Genomic DNA, 16725 nt, shown 5'->3' with positions numbered 1-16725 from the left:
CTGATCTCCCTGTGCCATGCGGCTGCTTCCGACTAGCTATCCACCCTACGTTTGGTAGTGTATATATGTCCATGCCACTCTCTCACTTCGTCACAGCTTACCCTTCCCCCTCCCCATATCCTCAAGTCCATGCTCTAGTAGGTCTGTGTTTTATTCCCGTCCTGTCCCTAGTCTCTTCATGACATTTTTTCCCCTTAGAGTCCATATATATGTGTTAGCATACAGTATTTGTTTTTCTCCTTTTGACTTGCTTCACTCTGTATGACAGACTCCAGGTCCATCCACCTCATTACAAATAACTCAGTTTCATTTCTTTTTATGGCTGAGTAATATTCCATTGTATATATGTGCTACATCTTCTTTATCCATTCATCTGTTGATGGACACTTAGGTTGCTTCCATGTCCTGGCTATTGTAAATAGAGCTGCAAATAACATTTTGGTACATGACTCTTTTTGAATTATGGTTTTCTCAGGGTATATGCCCAGTAGTGGGATTGCTGGGTCGTATGGTAGTTCTATTTGTAGTTTTTTAAGGAACCTCCATACTGTTTTCCATAGTGGCTGTATCAATTTACATTCCCACCAGCAGTGCAAGAGTTTTCCCTTTTCTCCACACCATCTCCAGCATTTATTGTTTCTAGATTTTTTGATGACGGCCATTCTGACTGGTGTGAGATGATATCTCATTGTAGTTTTGACTTGCATTTCTCTAACGATTAATGATGTTGAGCATTCTGTCATGTGTTTGTTGGCAATCTGTATATCTTCTTTGGAGAAATGTCTATTTAGGTCTTCTGCCCATTTTTGGATTGGGTTGTTTGGTTTTTTGTTATTGAGCTGCATGAGTTGCTTATAAATTTTGGAGATTAATCCTTTGTCAGTTGCTTCATTTGCAACTATTTTCTCCCATTCTGAGGGTTGTCTTTTGGTCTTGTTTATGGTATCCTTTGCTGTGCAAAAGGTTTTGAGTTTCATTAGGTCCCATTTGTTTATTTTTGTTTTTATTTCCATTTCTCTAGGAGGTGGGTCAAAAAGGACTTGCTGTGATTTATGTCATAGAGTGTTCTGCCTATGTTTTCCTCTAAGAGTTTGATAGTGTCTGGCCTTACATTTAGGTCTTTAACCCATTTTGAGTTTATTTTTGTGTATGGTGTTAGGGAGTATTCTAATTTCATACTTTTACATGCACCAGTCCAGTTTTCCCAGCACCACTTATTGAAGAGGCTATCTTTTCTCCACTGTATATTCTTGCCTCCTTTATCAAAGATAAGGTGACCATATGTGTGTGTGTTTATCTCTGGGCTTTCTATCCTGTTCCATGGATCTATATTTATGTTCTTGTGCCAGTACCATACTATCTTGATTACTGTAGCTTTGTAGTATAGTCTGAAGTCAGGGAGCCTGATTCCTCCAGCTCCATTTTTTGTTCTCAAGATTGCTTTGGCTATTCGGGGTCTTTTGTGTTTCGATACAAATTGTGAAATTTTTTGTTCTAGTTCTGTAAAATATGCCAGTGGTAGTTTGATAGGGATTGCATTGAATCTGTAGATTGCTTTGGATAGTAGAGTCATTTTCACAATGTTGATTCTTCCAATCCAAGAACATGGTATATCTCTCCATCTATTTGTATCATCTTTAATTTCTTTCATCAGTGTCTTATAATTTTCTGCATACAGGTCTCTTGTCTCCTTAGGTAGGTTTATTCCTAGATATTTTATTCTTTTTGTTGTAATGGTAAATGGGAGGGTTTTCTTAATTTCACTCTCAGATTTTTCATCATTAGTGTATAAGAATGCCAGAGATTTCTGTGCATTAATTTTGTATCCTGCTACTTTACCATATTCATTGATTAGCTCTAATAGTTTTCTGGTAGCATCCTTAGGATTCTCTATGTATAGTATCATGTCATCTGCAAACAATGACAGCTTTACTTCTTTTCCAATGTGAATTCCTTTTATTTCTTTTTCTTCTCTGATTGCTGTGGCTAGAACTTCCAAAACTGTTGAATAAGAGTGGTGAGAGTGGGCAACCTTGTCTTGTTCCTGATCTTAGTGGAAATGGTTTCAGTTTTTCACCATTGAGAATGATACTGGTTGTGGGTTTGTCATATATGGCCTTTATTATGTTGAGGAAAGTTCCCTCTATGCCTACTTTCTGCAGAGTTTTTATCATAAATGGGTGTTGAATTTTGTCAAAAGCTTTTTCTGCATCTATTGAGATGATCATATGGTTTTTCTCCTTCAGTTTGTTGATATGGTGTATCACTTTGATTGATTTGCATATATTGAAGAATCCTTGCATTCTTGGAATAAACACCACTTGATCATGGTGTATGATCCTTTTAATGTGCTGTTGGATTCTGCTTGCTAGTATTTTGTTGAGGATTTTTGCATCTATGTTCATCAGTGATATTGGCCTGTAGTTTTCTTTCTTTGTGATGTCTTTGTCTGGTTTTGGTATCAGGGTTATGGTGACCTCATAGAATGAGTTTGGGAGTGTTCCTCCCTCTGCTATCTTTTGGAAGAGTTTGAGAAGGATAGGTGTTAGCGCTTCTCTAAATGTTTGATAGAATTCGCCTGTGGAGCCATCTGGTCCTGGGATTTTGTTTGTTGGAAGATTTTTAATCACAGTTTCAATTTCAGTGCTTGTGATTTGTCTGTTCATATTTTCTATTTCTTCCTGGTTCAGTCTCGGCAGCTTGTGCTTTTCTAAGAATTTGTCCATTTCTTCCAGGTTGTCCATTTTATTGGCATAGAGTTGCTTGTAGTAATCTCTAATAATCTTTTGTATTTCTGCAGTGTCCATTGTTACCTCTCCTTTTTCATTTCTAATTCTATTGACTTGAGTCTTCTCCCTTTTCTCCTTGATGAGTCTGGCTAATGGTTTATCAGTTTTGTTTATCTTCTCAAAGAACCAGCTTTTAGTTTTATTGATCTCTGCTATTGTTTCCTTCATTTCTTTTTCATTTATTTCTGATCTGATCTTTATGATTTCTTTCCTTCTGCTAAATTTGGGGGTTTTTTGTTCTTCTTTCTCTAATTGCTTTAGGTGCAAAGTTAGGTTGTTTATTTGAGATGTTTCCTGTTTCTTAAGGTAGGATTGTATTGCTATAATCTTCCCTCTTAGAACTACTTTTGCTGCATCCCATAGGTTTTGCATCGTTGTGTCTCCATTGTCATTTGTTTCTAAGTATTTTTTTATTTCCTCTTTGATTTCTTCAGTGATCACTTTGTTATTAAGAAATGTATTGTTTAGCCTCCATTCTTTCTTTTTTAAAATATGTGTTTACAGCTATAAGTTTTCCTCTGAGAACTGCTTTTACTGCATCTCATATGCTGAATTTTCATTTTCATTTATCCCATCTAATTTGCTTTGTGACTTCTTCTTTACCCATTGGACATTTAAGAGTGTGATTAATTTCCACATATATGCAAAATTTTGTTTTCCTTCTTATTAATTTCTAGTTTCATTTCATTGTTGTCAGCAAAGATACTTCATATGAGTTCAATATTTATAAATTTATTGAGATGTTTTGTGGTATAAATATGGTCTCTCCTGAGGAATGTTTCTTGTGCACTTGAGAAGAATGTGTATGCTGCTGTGTGAGATGGAGTTAGGTTTAGTTGGTTTATAGTGCTGTTCAAGTCTTCTATTTCCTTTTTTATCTTTTGTGTAGTACAGTTTACCCTTGAACAATGCAAGGGTTAGGGGCACCAACCCCCATGTAGTCAAAAATCTGCATATGACTTTATAGTTGTCCCTCCGTATCCACAGATTCATATCCACGGATGCAGCCAACCACATATTGTGGAGTACCATAGTATATATTTACTGAAAAAAAATCCACATATAACTGCATGTGGACACATGCAGTTCAAACCCATTTCATTCAAGGTCAACTGTAGTTCTATCCATTATTGAAATTAAAATATTGAGGTTTTGGGCTCCCTGGTGGCGCAGTGGTTGAGAATCCGCCTGCCGATGCAGGGGACATGGGTTCGTGCCCTGGTCCGGGAAGATCCCACATGCCGCGGAGCAGCTGGGCCCATGAGCCATGGCCGCTGAGCCTGCGCGTCTGGAGCCTGTGCTCCGCAATGGGAAAGGCCACAACAGTGAGAGGCCCACGTAGCGAAAAAAAAAAAAAAAAAAAAAAAAAAAAATTGAGGTTTTTATTATTGTTGAAGTATCTATTTTTCCCTTCAATTCTTTCAAGTTTTGCTTCAAATATTTTGGGGCTCTGAAGTTAGATGACTATATATTTATAATTATTATATCTTCTTGATGAATTGAGCCTTTTATCATTATATAATGTCTCATAATAATTTTTGCCTTAAAGTCTACTTTTTTATATTAGTACAGCCAGTTTCATCTCTTTTTGTTGTTGTTGCTAGATATTCTTCATGGAATATCTTTTTCCTTCCTTTCACTTTCAACCTATTTGAGTCTTTTGAGCTAAGAATCTTGTAGACAGCATGTAGTTGGATCATATGTGTTTTTAAAAATCCATTCTAGGGAATTCCTTGGCAGTCCAGTGGTTAGGACTCCATGCTCTCACTGCTGAGGGCCTGCATTCAATACTTGATGGGAAAACTAAGATCCCACAAGCTGCATGGTGTGGCCAAAAAAATAAATAAATAAAGACTTAAAAACAATAAAAGTAAAATCCATTCTACCAATGTCTTTTAACTGGAGAATTTAGTCCATTTATATTTAATGTAATTACTAATAAGGACTTACTTCTGCCATTTTGCTATTTATTTTCTATGTCATATCTTTTTTGATGTTGTTGCTCCTCAATTCCTCCGTTATTGTCTTCTTTTGTGTTAGGTGATTTCTAGTCTACCATTTTCATTCATTTTCTGTTTCTTTTAAAATATATTTTAGTTATTTTCTTAGTGGGATTACAATTAACATCTTAATTTTTAAGAATCCAGTTCAAATTAATATCAATTTAGTTTCAATAGTATACAAAAACTTTGTTCCTCTATGGCTCCATTCCCTGCCTTTTATGCTGTTATTGTCACAAATTACATCTTTATACATTGTATTCCCATCAACATAGTTTTATGGTTATTGTAGTTGGCTTTTATTTTTTTGCGGTACGTGGCCTCTCACTGTTGTGGCCTCTCCCGTTGTGGAGCACAGGCTTGGGACATGCAGGCTCAGTGGCCATGGCTCATGGGCCTAGCTGCTCCGCGGCATGTGGGATCTTCCCAGACCGGGGCACGAACCCGCGTCCCCTGCATCGGCAGGTTGACTCTCAACCACTGTGCCACCAGGGAAGCCCTGGCTTTTTTTTTTTTTAACATTTATTTATTTATGTATTTATTTATTTTTGGCTGTGTTGGGTCTTCATTGCTGCCCACAGGCTTTCTCTAGTTGTGGAGAGCTGGGGCTACTCTTCGTTGCAGTGTGCGGGCTTCTCATTGCGGTGGCTTCTCTTGTTGCTGAGCACAGGCCCTAGGCACACAGGCTTTCAGTAGTTGTGGCACACAGACTCAGTAGTTGTGGCACACGGACTTAGTTGCTCCACGGCATGTGGGATCTTCCCAGACGAGGACTTGAACCCATGTCCCCTGCATGGGCAGGTGGATTCTTAACAACTGAGCCACCAGGGAAGCCCGACAACTTGTTATTAATTGTTTAATCTATTGACTTATTTAGTAGATGAGGATTTAATTCTCTGATACCACTGGGGGTTAAAAATTAGTGTTTAAGTGAATATTTGGCGTTTGTATATTTATGCCTACTCAAATATTATTCATAGCTGAGCACTAATATGACTATATTTTGTACTTTTAGTTTTCCCTAAAGTTAGTAACTGTAATTTAAAAAAATTGTTCAGGTTTCTTTGTACCTAGTGCTAATTCTTCCCACACCTTCCAGTATTTTCAATCACATCAGTTAATCTATCCATTCCAATGATTTTTCCTTGGAGATATTATTCTTTTTTTTTTTTTTTTTTTTTTTTTTTTTTTTTTTTTTTTTTTTTTGCGGTATGCGGGCCTCTCACTGTTGTGGCCTCTCCCGTTGCAGAGCACAGGCTCCAGACGCACAGGCTCCGCGGCCATGGCTCACGGGCTTAGTTGCTCCGCGGCATGTGGGATCTTCCCGGACCAGGGCACGAACCCGTGTCTCCTGCATCCGCAGGCGGATTCTCAACCACTGCGCCACCAGGGAAGCCCGGAGATATTATTCTTAGTGACCATGGTTCTCCTCTGTCTAGACTGGTTACTCTCCATGCTGCTACACAGCCATTGTCCTGAGGCTTTGCTGTTGTCCTTGGAATAATCTTCCCCATTCACCTGGGTTGGAGTCCTTGTTTTCCTGTATCCTTTGTCTTTCTTTCTTATGGTTTTACTCTTCTGTTTTGGTGGGACACACCCTGTAAGAGTTCATGAGTTCAAAGTAGTGGTACAGTGGCAGAAGGCATGGTGATGGTTGCTCTTAACATACCAACTTCTGGATCTTCTCTCTTCCAGTTTGGTCTGATTGCCATTGTAGCCTACACAGATTCCCAGCATCTGCTCTCACAATCATCCTGAAGATTCCCTTCCCTTTAGTCCTTTGTTGGCTTTCCAGTCTCCTGACCTATAGGGATTTGTTCCTTGGTTCCCCCTTCATTTTGCTGAAGTGCATCCTTCAGTGGTTCTTGAGAAAGAGTATGTGAAAGTTAAATTTTTCAAGACCTTGCATGTGAACTTGAATGACAGTTTAGTTGGCAAAGAGTTCTAGGCTGGAAATAGTTTTCCTTCAGAATTTTTTTTTAAAATCTATTTATTTATTTATTTATTTATTTATTTTGTGGTACGCGTGCCGCTCTCGTTGCGGAGCACAGGCTCCGGACGCGCAGGCTCAGCGGCCATGGCTTCCAGGCCCAGCCGCTCCGCGGCATGTGGGATCTTCCTGGACTGGGGCACGAACCCGCATCCCCTGCATCGGCAGGCGGACTCTCAACCACTGCGCCACCAGGGAAGCCCCTCCTTCAGAATTTTGAAGGCATTTTTTGTCCATTGTTTTCTTGCTTCTGGTGTTGCTATTGAGAAGTCAAAATCCATTCTGATTCTAGGTCCTTTGTTGTGGTTATTTTTGTGTTTCTGGAAGCTTGTAAAATCTTCTTTCTGTCCCCAGTTTCCTGAAAATGTCCAATGATGTATCTTAGTATTTTCATTGACTCTGCTAGGCACTGTGTGGGCCTTTTCAGTTTGAAAAATCATACCCTTCAGTTTGGGGAAGTGATCTCAAATTATTTATTTGATGTTTTTATCTCCATTTTCTTCTGTTCTCTCTTTCTGTAATCCTTGTAATGCAGATAGTGAGTTTCCTAAATTTCGCCTTGAATTTTCTAATCCTTTTTCTAGTTCTTTATTTTTATTTTATTTCTTTATTTTGGGGGGATATTCCCTCAGCCCCTCTTCAGAGTTTTTCTTTTCAGCTGTCATATTTTTTGTAAAAAGGTTAATTTCCAAGAATTCTTTTCGTTCTCTCAACTTTCACTTGTATAAAATCATGTTCTTATTTCATGAATGCAATACTTCCTTTTGCTCTCTCTGAGGGATATTAATGATAAGAGAGATTTTTTTGTTTGTTTTTTGAGTTTTTTTTCCTTCTCAGAGTCTCTGTTTCCTGCAAGTTGCTTTTTTTTTCTGCTTACTAGGTTTGATTTCCTTCATGTTAGAGGTTCTCCTTTGTTGTCTTATAGTCTTTGGTTGTCCGCTCATTATTATTTTTTTTAATTCTTTCTTTCTTTAGGGCTGCATCAGGTCTTACTTAGTTGCAGCAAGTGAGCTTCTCTCTAGTTGTGGCGTGAGGGGTTTTCTCTTCTCTAGCTGTGGCACGCAGGCTCCAGAGTTCACAGGCTCTGTAGTTTGCAGCACGAGGGTTCTCTAGTTGAGGCGTGTGAGCTCAGTAGTTGTGGCGCACTGGCTTAGCTGCCCCGCAGCATGTGGGATCTTATTTCCCCAACCAGGGATCAAACCCATGTCCCCTGCATTGGAAGGCAGATTCTTTACCGCTGGACCACCAGGAAAGTCCCTGTGTGTTCATTATTAAGAATGGGTGCTTAAAAATTGATGGGAAGCTCTAAGCATGTTGACTTTGACCTTCACAGTATGGTGTTCTGATGGGGCATTTCATGGGTAACACTAATCTTAGGGTCTTTAGTTCTCTCTTCTTGGGCTGGCCTGAGTCCCCAGGGAAGGTTCATCCAACCTGCTGCCTGGAGGGTAAAAATCTGGCTGCCACTATTCTGACTGCTTGGTAAGGAAGAGGGTTTGGGGCCGGGGAAGGGGGTGGTGTCTCAGTTTTCAACTTGTATGCAATCACTTAATCCCCTTAGTCAGTTATTGTCCCAAAGACTCTGTTTTACCATCTCCAGAGAACACATTTCCAGTCTTATGTTAGACTCAGAAAGGGGAAGTTGCTTAGTGGCATGAAGTAGGGGAGAGGATACAGGGATCTAATATCTTCTCATTCAGCTTTGATCTAGAGCTTCATGTTTTAGCCTTTACTACCAATGCTAGAGGTCTCTGTTGCTGCCAGTTTCTGATATTTTGCTTCCTTAAATCTACTCATAATTGAGAGAGATTTGTTGATACCTCACACTGTAATGACAGATTTGTCTAATTTCCCCCTGTAGCTTTAAGGATTTTTGCTTTAAATATTTTTAGACTATTTTATTATGTGTATACTAATATAGAATTGTTAATCTTTTCTGGTGAATTTAACTTTTATTTTACTTAACATTGTCATCACTTCATTATTACTGCATAGTGACTACCTTTAATAATACTTTTTGTCTTAAAGTTCAGTTATTAATATAGATATACCACCTTTCTTTTGCTCTGTATTTTCTTCATACAACTTTTTTCTTTTTAATAATATGTTTTATTAAAGTATAGTTGATTTACAATGTTGTGTTAATTTCTACTGTACAGAAAAGTGATTCAGTTATACATATATACATATGTATACATATATACATATGTATACATATATACATATGTATACATATGTACATATATGCATTCTTTTTCATATTATTTTCCAGTATTGTTTATCACAGGATATTGAATATAGTTCCCTGTGCTATACAGTAGAACCTTGTTGTTTATTCATATAACTTTTTTCAGTCTCAACCTTTTCATATCCTTATGCTTAGGTGGTCAGGTGTGTGGGTTTTTTAAACTGCGTTAGGCATTTAAGTATACAGTTTAGTGACAATAAGTACATTCATATTGTTGTGCAACCATCATCCATCTCCAGAATATTTTCCTCTTCCCAAACTGAAACTCTGAATCCATTAAACAAATGTTGATGCCTATCTGTACTTTACTTTCTTTTTATTTTATTTTTTTTAAGAATCAATTTTATTTATTTTTGGCTGCATTGGGTCTTCGTTGCTGTGCTTGGGCTTTCTCTAGTTGTGGCGAGCAGGGGCTACTCTTCATTGCGGTGCATAGGCTTCTCATGCGGTGCCTTCTCTTGTTGTGGAGCACGGGCTCTAGGCACACGGGCTTCAGTAGTTGTGGCTCGCGGGCTCTAGAGCGCAGGCTCAGTAGTTGTGGCGCACGGGCTTAGTTGCTCCGTGACATGTGGGATCTTCCTGGACCAGGGCTCGAACCTGTGTCCCCTGCATTGGCAGGCAGATTCTTAACCACTGCATCACCAGGAAAGTCCCTGTGCTTTACTTTCTATTCTTGGATTTTATAGACCTCATAAATCTATGCTCTATATCTCTTTTCAACTTCTTTTTCAAATTTTCCATATCTGTGTGTACTTTTCTGTTACTTTTTGATTATTTATATATGTTTTCCAGGACTTTAATTCTCTCTTTAGCTCTGTCTAATCTATTTAACCCATTCTTTTGGAGATATATATATCTATATCTATACTTCATTTGGTCATTCAAAAATCTGTTTGGTTCTCTTTAATAATCACTTGTTTATTTATCTTAAGTTCATTCATAACCTTTCTGTATTGTACATAGGACCTGAATATCCGGGGTTCTATAGCATCTAAATCTGTTATAAGTTGTTTCTTCTGATTCTTACTCATAGTGGCTAGCCTCCTTCTGTGCTGGCGATCTCTGATTGTGAGCTCACTACTTGGTATTAACCAATGGGAATCTTCATACCTATATTTGGACACTTTCCTCCAAAGGGGATTTGCCTCTGCTTCTGCCAGGAGCCAGAGGGTGCCACCAACATGGAACACTTCAGTCCTCCTTGAGGGCCCCGGCTTCGTATAGTTGCCCGAGATGCAGCTCCCACACCCCCTCCTGGCCAAGCTCCCAGCTTCATTCTAACTTTTCTTTTGGAGTCAGGAAGTGGGTTTTGGAGATCTTGGAAGACAACAGAGCCTCAAGGAATCATGGCCTCTCTTTGCAGAACATTCTTTTTCTGTAGCAAGAAGGTTCCTCACTGCTCTAAGTCCACCAAATGAGAAGAAGCAGAAATTCTCCAATCCAGGGACTTCCCTGGCAGTACAGCGGTTAAGCCTTGGTGCTTCCACTGCAGGGCCACAGGTATGATCCCTGGTTGGGGAGTTAAGATCCCACGTGCCGCAAGGCCGAAAAAATAAAAAATGAAATTCTCCAATCCATTCCACACACGTCTATAGGAGCCATCTTTTGGACATGCAGATCTGATCCCATCACACCCCTGCTTAAACCCTTCAATGACTCCCTTTTGTCCTTAAGTATAAGGTTTGGACTCCTTGGGAATTCCCTGGGGGTCCAGTGGTTAGGACTCAGTGCTTTCATTGCTGGGGCCGGGTTCAATCCTTGGTCGGGGAACTAAGATCCTACAAGCAAAAGAGATAAAGTTTGGGGCTTCCCTGGTGGCGCAGTGGTTAAGAATCTGCCTGCCAATGCAGGGGACACGGGTTCGAGCCCAGGTCCAGGAAGATCCCACATGCCACAGAGCAACTAAGCCCGTGCGCCACAACTACTGAGCCTGCGCTCTAGAGCCCGCAAGCCACAACTACTGAGCCCGCATGCCGCAACCTTTTGAGGGCTCTTCAAATGCTTCTAAGTTTGGAAAGTCTTGCCCTCTCTGGATATTTGATGTGTTCCCTTCTATTTTCTATGCACACTGCTGTCAATTTCTTCTTCCCAAAGCAGGGCTCCAATCATGTCACTCTCCTGCTTAAAAATGTTTAACTGTCTCCTTGGAGCCTTTAGTATAAACTTCAAACTCTTTAACTTGGCCTCCAAGGCTTTTCATCACGAGGCTGCCCATCTGATCTTTTCTTTACTGTCCCCCAGCTTAGCCTGAGCAAAATGAAGGGATTCCTTCTCTCTGTACCCTGTTCTCTCCCACCTCCCAGCTTTCGTTCCTGATGCTCCCTCTGCTAGAATCCCCGTCTATCTATTTAATAATTATTTATTCTGTATATTCATAATTATTACATATTAAACTCCCGCTTATTCTTCAAGCCCTATTTTCTCTAAAAAGCCTCCCCCTTACCCCTCCCCCTGAGAGGATGAATGATGGAGGTATAAGAACATGAGCTTTTGGAATCAGATAAATCTGGATGAAAATCCTAGCTCCTTCCCTTGTTCACTGTTACCAAACCCTTGAAACTTGCCACATCTCAGTTCCTTCATCTTCGTTTTGTTTGTTTGTTTGCTTGTTTTTGGCTGTGCTGCACGGCGTGCAGGATCTTAGTTCCCTGACCAGGGATCGAACCCCGGCTCCCTGCAGGAGAAGCATGGAGCCATAACCACTGGACCACCAGGGGATTCCCCCTTCCTTCATCTTTAAAAGGGGAACAGAAAGCAATGAAAGGACCAGATGGGTGGTTGCCAGGGTGAACTAAGTCTGAGATCATGAATGCAAAGATCCTAGCGCGGTCCCTACCCCACACGCTGCCGTTTTTGGAAAGGAGTCACCTGCTGCCCTAGGGTCATACTCTCCCCCTCTAATCGTATTTGTCCCTCAAGGTTTGGCTGGTTCTAATTCCATGAGGTGGCTGAGCTTTCGTGCTCTGGAGCAGGGAGTGGGCAAACAGGTTCCACCTCAAAGAATCCAGCCCAGGCCCCCAGGCACCTTGGTGGGACACCCACACCCATCTGGAGCAAAAGGAATCCCCTCCTTCCTTTCTTGTGAGCTCCAGTGGTTTTGTCCCTGGAAGATATTTAAGTCTCCAAAGAGGCCCCCCGCCAGCCAGCGCTCTCTGCCCCTTGCCATCAGCCCCCAGGATGATGATGAGTCAGGTAGAGCAAGAGTAATCCTCCCAGCTTAAAGGTGGGTAAACTGAGGCTCAGGCTATCTTCCAAATAGTTGGGTCTAGAACTTGTGTGTCTTCTCAAGGGGCTCCGGGAGGCCTGGACCACTGTGCTGCGGAACCTGGGGAGAGCTCTGACGCCAGAGTAGGAGATGGTACAGGAACCCTGGCCCTCATGGCCTCCACCCCCCCTTGTCCTCGATGGGTTAGTGTCACTCTCGGAGGCTGGTGGGGAGCTCAGTGTCTGTGTATGCTTCGTGAACCTAGAGTACTACGCTTGAGTAGGTTGTTTTGTCTGTGTTGTCTGGGGAGAGCAAGGATGACAGTTCATTGGCTGGAGCTTGTGTGTGTGTCTCGGGGGGCTGGGGGTGAGGGTGGGGACAGCCTGGACAGAGAGAAGAGTGAGCTTAGGGTCAGGAGCCCTGGGTTGCAGCCCTACAGCCGGCGTGCGGTCACCTGGGATGAGCTCCTGCCCCCTCTGGACACCAACTGCCCTATCTGTAAAACGGGGGTGGTGGTAGATGGACCGATCGCTGCCAGGGGGATCGAAATGCTGCCCTGGGCCTGGGTCCTCCCTGAGCCCAGACTGTCTTCTGGGCCTGACTTCACCCGATTGGCCCCCACAAATCTCTGACACCATTCTGCTGCCTCTTTCCTCTGTCCTGTCCTTCCCCCAGCGGCCTGGGCCTGACTCTGGCTCCCCACTATGGCGGGGGCGGGGGGGGGGGAGCTGGGCAGGCCGTGGTATTGGTCAGGCCTGGGCGGGGAGCCTCCAAGCCCACAGCTGACCTATTGAGCCTCTTCCTGGAGCCAGCATCCTCTCCTCCCTCCCTCTTGAAATCTGAGCCCAGGGATCCAGGGAGCACTCTCCCTGCAAAACATTCCATCCAGTTTTCCACTCTGCACAGCTGGCGGAGGGAGGGGCCCGAGCCTGGCTTGCAGGGAACCCTTGCGCTGTTGTCTTCATGGAAATGGCTGAGTCCTTACTCAGAGGGCCAGTCTGGGATCTCGAAGTGGGTTCGCAGCGCTGAGAGGATAAAGAGCCCCCAACACGTCCTCCTGGGCTTGCCCAAGGCCCCCCTCACCAGGGCCCGGCCCCTGGAGGGAAGGATCCAGGTACACCCACGGCTGCCTCAGGCCCATGCGAGGTGGCAGCGGGACCCTGGCCGCCTTGTGAGCGTGTCCCCTGTGACTGGGCTCGGTGCGGTGGTGGGGGGAGGGCAGGCAGGAATGACGGAGAGAGCAGCCTGAGAGGTGACTTAGGGCAGCAGCTTTTCCTGGCAAGCAGTCCCAGACCTGGCTGCCTCTTGGTTCTGACCCACCAGTGACCCGGGATGAGTCCCCAAGCCTCAGTTTCCTCACCTGCCACAGGAGGGGGTTGGGCGGCTTCTGCCTCTGATTTTTCTAAGTCACAGCCAAGGACGAGGTCCTCATAGCTTCCCATGCAATCCCAGTTGTGCCTAAATCTCCAGAAAGGAGCCAGGTTTTCTAGACAATCCCCAGAACAACTCTGACTCCGTTTCCCCTCTGAGAGGACAGCGGGGGCTTGGCAGGGAGGGACAATAGCCTGTACACTTTGTCACCAGCCAGGCTCAGCCCCTTCACCTCCCGCCATGTCAGGGTGATGGGGAGACCCCCCCCTCCCCTTCACACATCCTGTTTTTCATTAATTGTTTCCAGGTGGGCCCAGGGAAGGTGGAGGCACGGGAGAAGTTAGCAGGAGGATCAGTGAGGAGCAAAAACAGGAAGGGGTTGGGAGCCGGCCATGGAAAATTCATTGCCAGGAAAGAGAGGCCAGCATCTGGTTTGCATTAGGCTGGGAGAGCTTCGAAGCCCAAAGCTTGAGTGAGACATGTTGTTATCCATGCGCAGGGCAGGCAGGGTGTGACTACCAGTCAGGAATTGGCAGCTTCTCCCAGCGGGGACTCAGAGGCTGACAGGAAAAACGAGGGAAGGCGAGGGAGAAGGGGACAGGAAACTCAGTCTCCACTGTGACTGCCACCTCATGAATGTTATCTTCTTTGATATTCACAACTGCACAGGGGAGAATTGTTCCCATTTTTATAGTTGTGGGGATTGAGTCCCAGAGAGGTTAAGTGACTTGCCCAAGGTCACACAGCCAAGGAAATGGCAGAACTCCCGATTAGAATTCAGGCCAAATGAGACAGGGTGGAACACTCAGACCATCCCACGGGTGGATTGAGGCTGACTGTGTGCCAGGCAAGGGGCCACTGAGGATTTGGTGATGAGTGCGGGCCAGCCTCTGCCCATGGGGTCACTCAGTTCATGTCGGGGGTGTCTGACAGTGCCACGGGGCACTTTTCATGACATAAGGTGGACCACGTGTCTGAGGGCTCCAGCCCAATGCCTGCAGAGGAGAAAGCAATCCAGAGGGGAAGGCTTCCTGGAGGAGGGGGTATGAGCAAAAGAGAATTTTATCAGAGGGTGTGGGTTGGAGCGGAGGATGCAGAGAGGGGATAGTGTGAGGAAAGCGGGAAGAGGGGGGTGTAGGGCATGTCTGGGCAATAGCAGCTGGCCTGGTGTGCCTCCGAGGGAGAGATTCCATTTTATAGTTGGGGAAACTGCAGCACAGAGAGCCTAATATGCCCAAAGGTTCACAGTCTGGGAGTGGGGTTGAGTCCAGCCTCTCTGATTCCATCCGGGTCTGCGTTCCTAACTGCTACACCACCTGGTCGCTTTTTGCTGGTGGTTAATGGTTTTAAGGGGATATTGAGGCCAGGGACCACAGGGCAGAGTGGGGGCCTTGCCCAAGGCCATACAGCCAACTAGTAACAGGGTCAGAGCTGGACGGGCTCTTTTCAACTTGCCAACCTGAGTGGGGAGAGGACAGGCAGCCCCATCCATGGGCCCGGTAAAAACCTGGGGCCTTCGATATGTAGAGGGAGGTTCCTACCTCCCTGCAAGGTATCTCACCTTCCTTAGGAGGGGGGCCCAGCGTCATCTGCTGCCCGCTGAGCCACAGGAGTTAATAATTACTGGGTTTAAGGAGATAGAGGCCTGTCTGGGAGGCGCCTCCCTCGCAGGCCACCGTTCCTCAGAGATAGCAAAGGTTAGTGCGAGTCTCAGCCTGGGAGTGGGCAGAAGGCTCCTGCCACCTCCTCGCCTGGCAGTCTCCAGAGGGACTCTCGGTCTGGCCCTCCAGCCATGCACCCCGCTAAGGAGCGCACTGCGTGCCCTGCCCGAGAAAAATGCCCCGTGTTCCTGGCAATGAGCTCAGGGACTGTCCGCTACGCCCCGTCAGGTTTGGGCCTTGCACTCAAGGGCAGCTTGGGAGAGCAGCCCTGGGACACAGACAGGTGAGCGGAGGGGATGGGGGAACCTTGCCACTCAGCAGGGGCACTGGGGGAGGGGTGAGAGGTGGGGCTCCAGACGGCGGACTGGCTTAGAACTATGAGTGGTTTCATGAGCATTCTACAAGGTCAGCACCAGGGGTGGCCCTGATTGTCTTGTCCAGCTTGGTGGTTGTATAGATGTAGAATCTGAGGCTCAGAGAGGGCAAGACACTCATTCTTGGTCACACAGTGAACTGAAGTCCAGAATCAGGGCCTGGGTCATCTAGGCTGGCAGTCTTCTGGATGGGTCTGTGGCCAAGGCTGCCAGGCTGGGGATAAGGATGGCAGGGGTGAGGGGGAAGTTTGGGAAGGGCAGTGGCTTGGGGGCAGAGGACACACCTTTTATTTTTTCCTCCCCACCTGCTGGTCAGGCACCTAGTAGGCTCCTCTTGTTGCCCGACAGCATGTAGCTGCGGCTGCCAGAGAGCCCTCTCTAGTTTCTGGGCTGTCTTTTCAGAAAACCGGTATAAGGGGTCACAGCCCCTCCCTCCCTGGCTGTGTGACATTGGGCAGGTTCCTTAACTCCTCTGAGCCATCCTTTTCAACTGAGGAGTTGTGGGAGGAGCTAGTGAGGCCTTGGGAGTCCTAAGCAGCTGCATAGATCATGGGATATTTTTGGCTAGTAATTGGGGTGGTGACAGTGACCCCACACTTGTCCTTCAAAGCCTCACTCAAGAGTCTCCCCAGCCCACCAGTCCTCCCGGGCCGAGGACTCTTCCTCTGGGACCATAGCCCTGGACTGACACCCCCTCCACCCCTTATCTCCCACCAGTCCGGGTTACCACGACTTGGACCAGGTCTTATCTCTTGCCTGGGCTTGTGAAGACTTGGAGGGTAAGCGCCCTGTTCTGAGCTCCTTTTGTGCCATCGCCTCCCCATTCCCCTAAAGAGTGAACAGAGCAAGGTCCAGGAAGACAGCAGTTGCTCAAGACTATTTGGAGAAGGATTCGTCAACAAACATAATGACATCTACTTTGGGCCAGATCCTGGGCTGGGCTGCGGTGGGTGGAGAAACACAGAACCAAGGAAGACCTGGTCCCTGCCCTTGGGAAAACACAGCTGTGGAAACAATTGCCCTGCAGAGTGAAGGAGGTCTGGGCAGAATGAAAAGGACGTCACAGAGGGCCGCCCAGGTTGTTCAC

Source organism: Kogia breviceps, chromosome 7 (genome assembly GCF_026419965.1).
Source record: "Kogia breviceps isolate mKogBre1 chromosome 7, mKogBre1 haplotype 1, whole genome shotgun sequence".
NCBI classification, from domain to species: Eukaryota; Metazoa; Chordata; class Mammalia; order Artiodactyla; family Physeteridae; genus Kogia; species Kogia breviceps.
The sequence above is the reverse complement of the archived record's forward strand: the minus strand, read 5'-3'. Positions refer to the sequence as shown.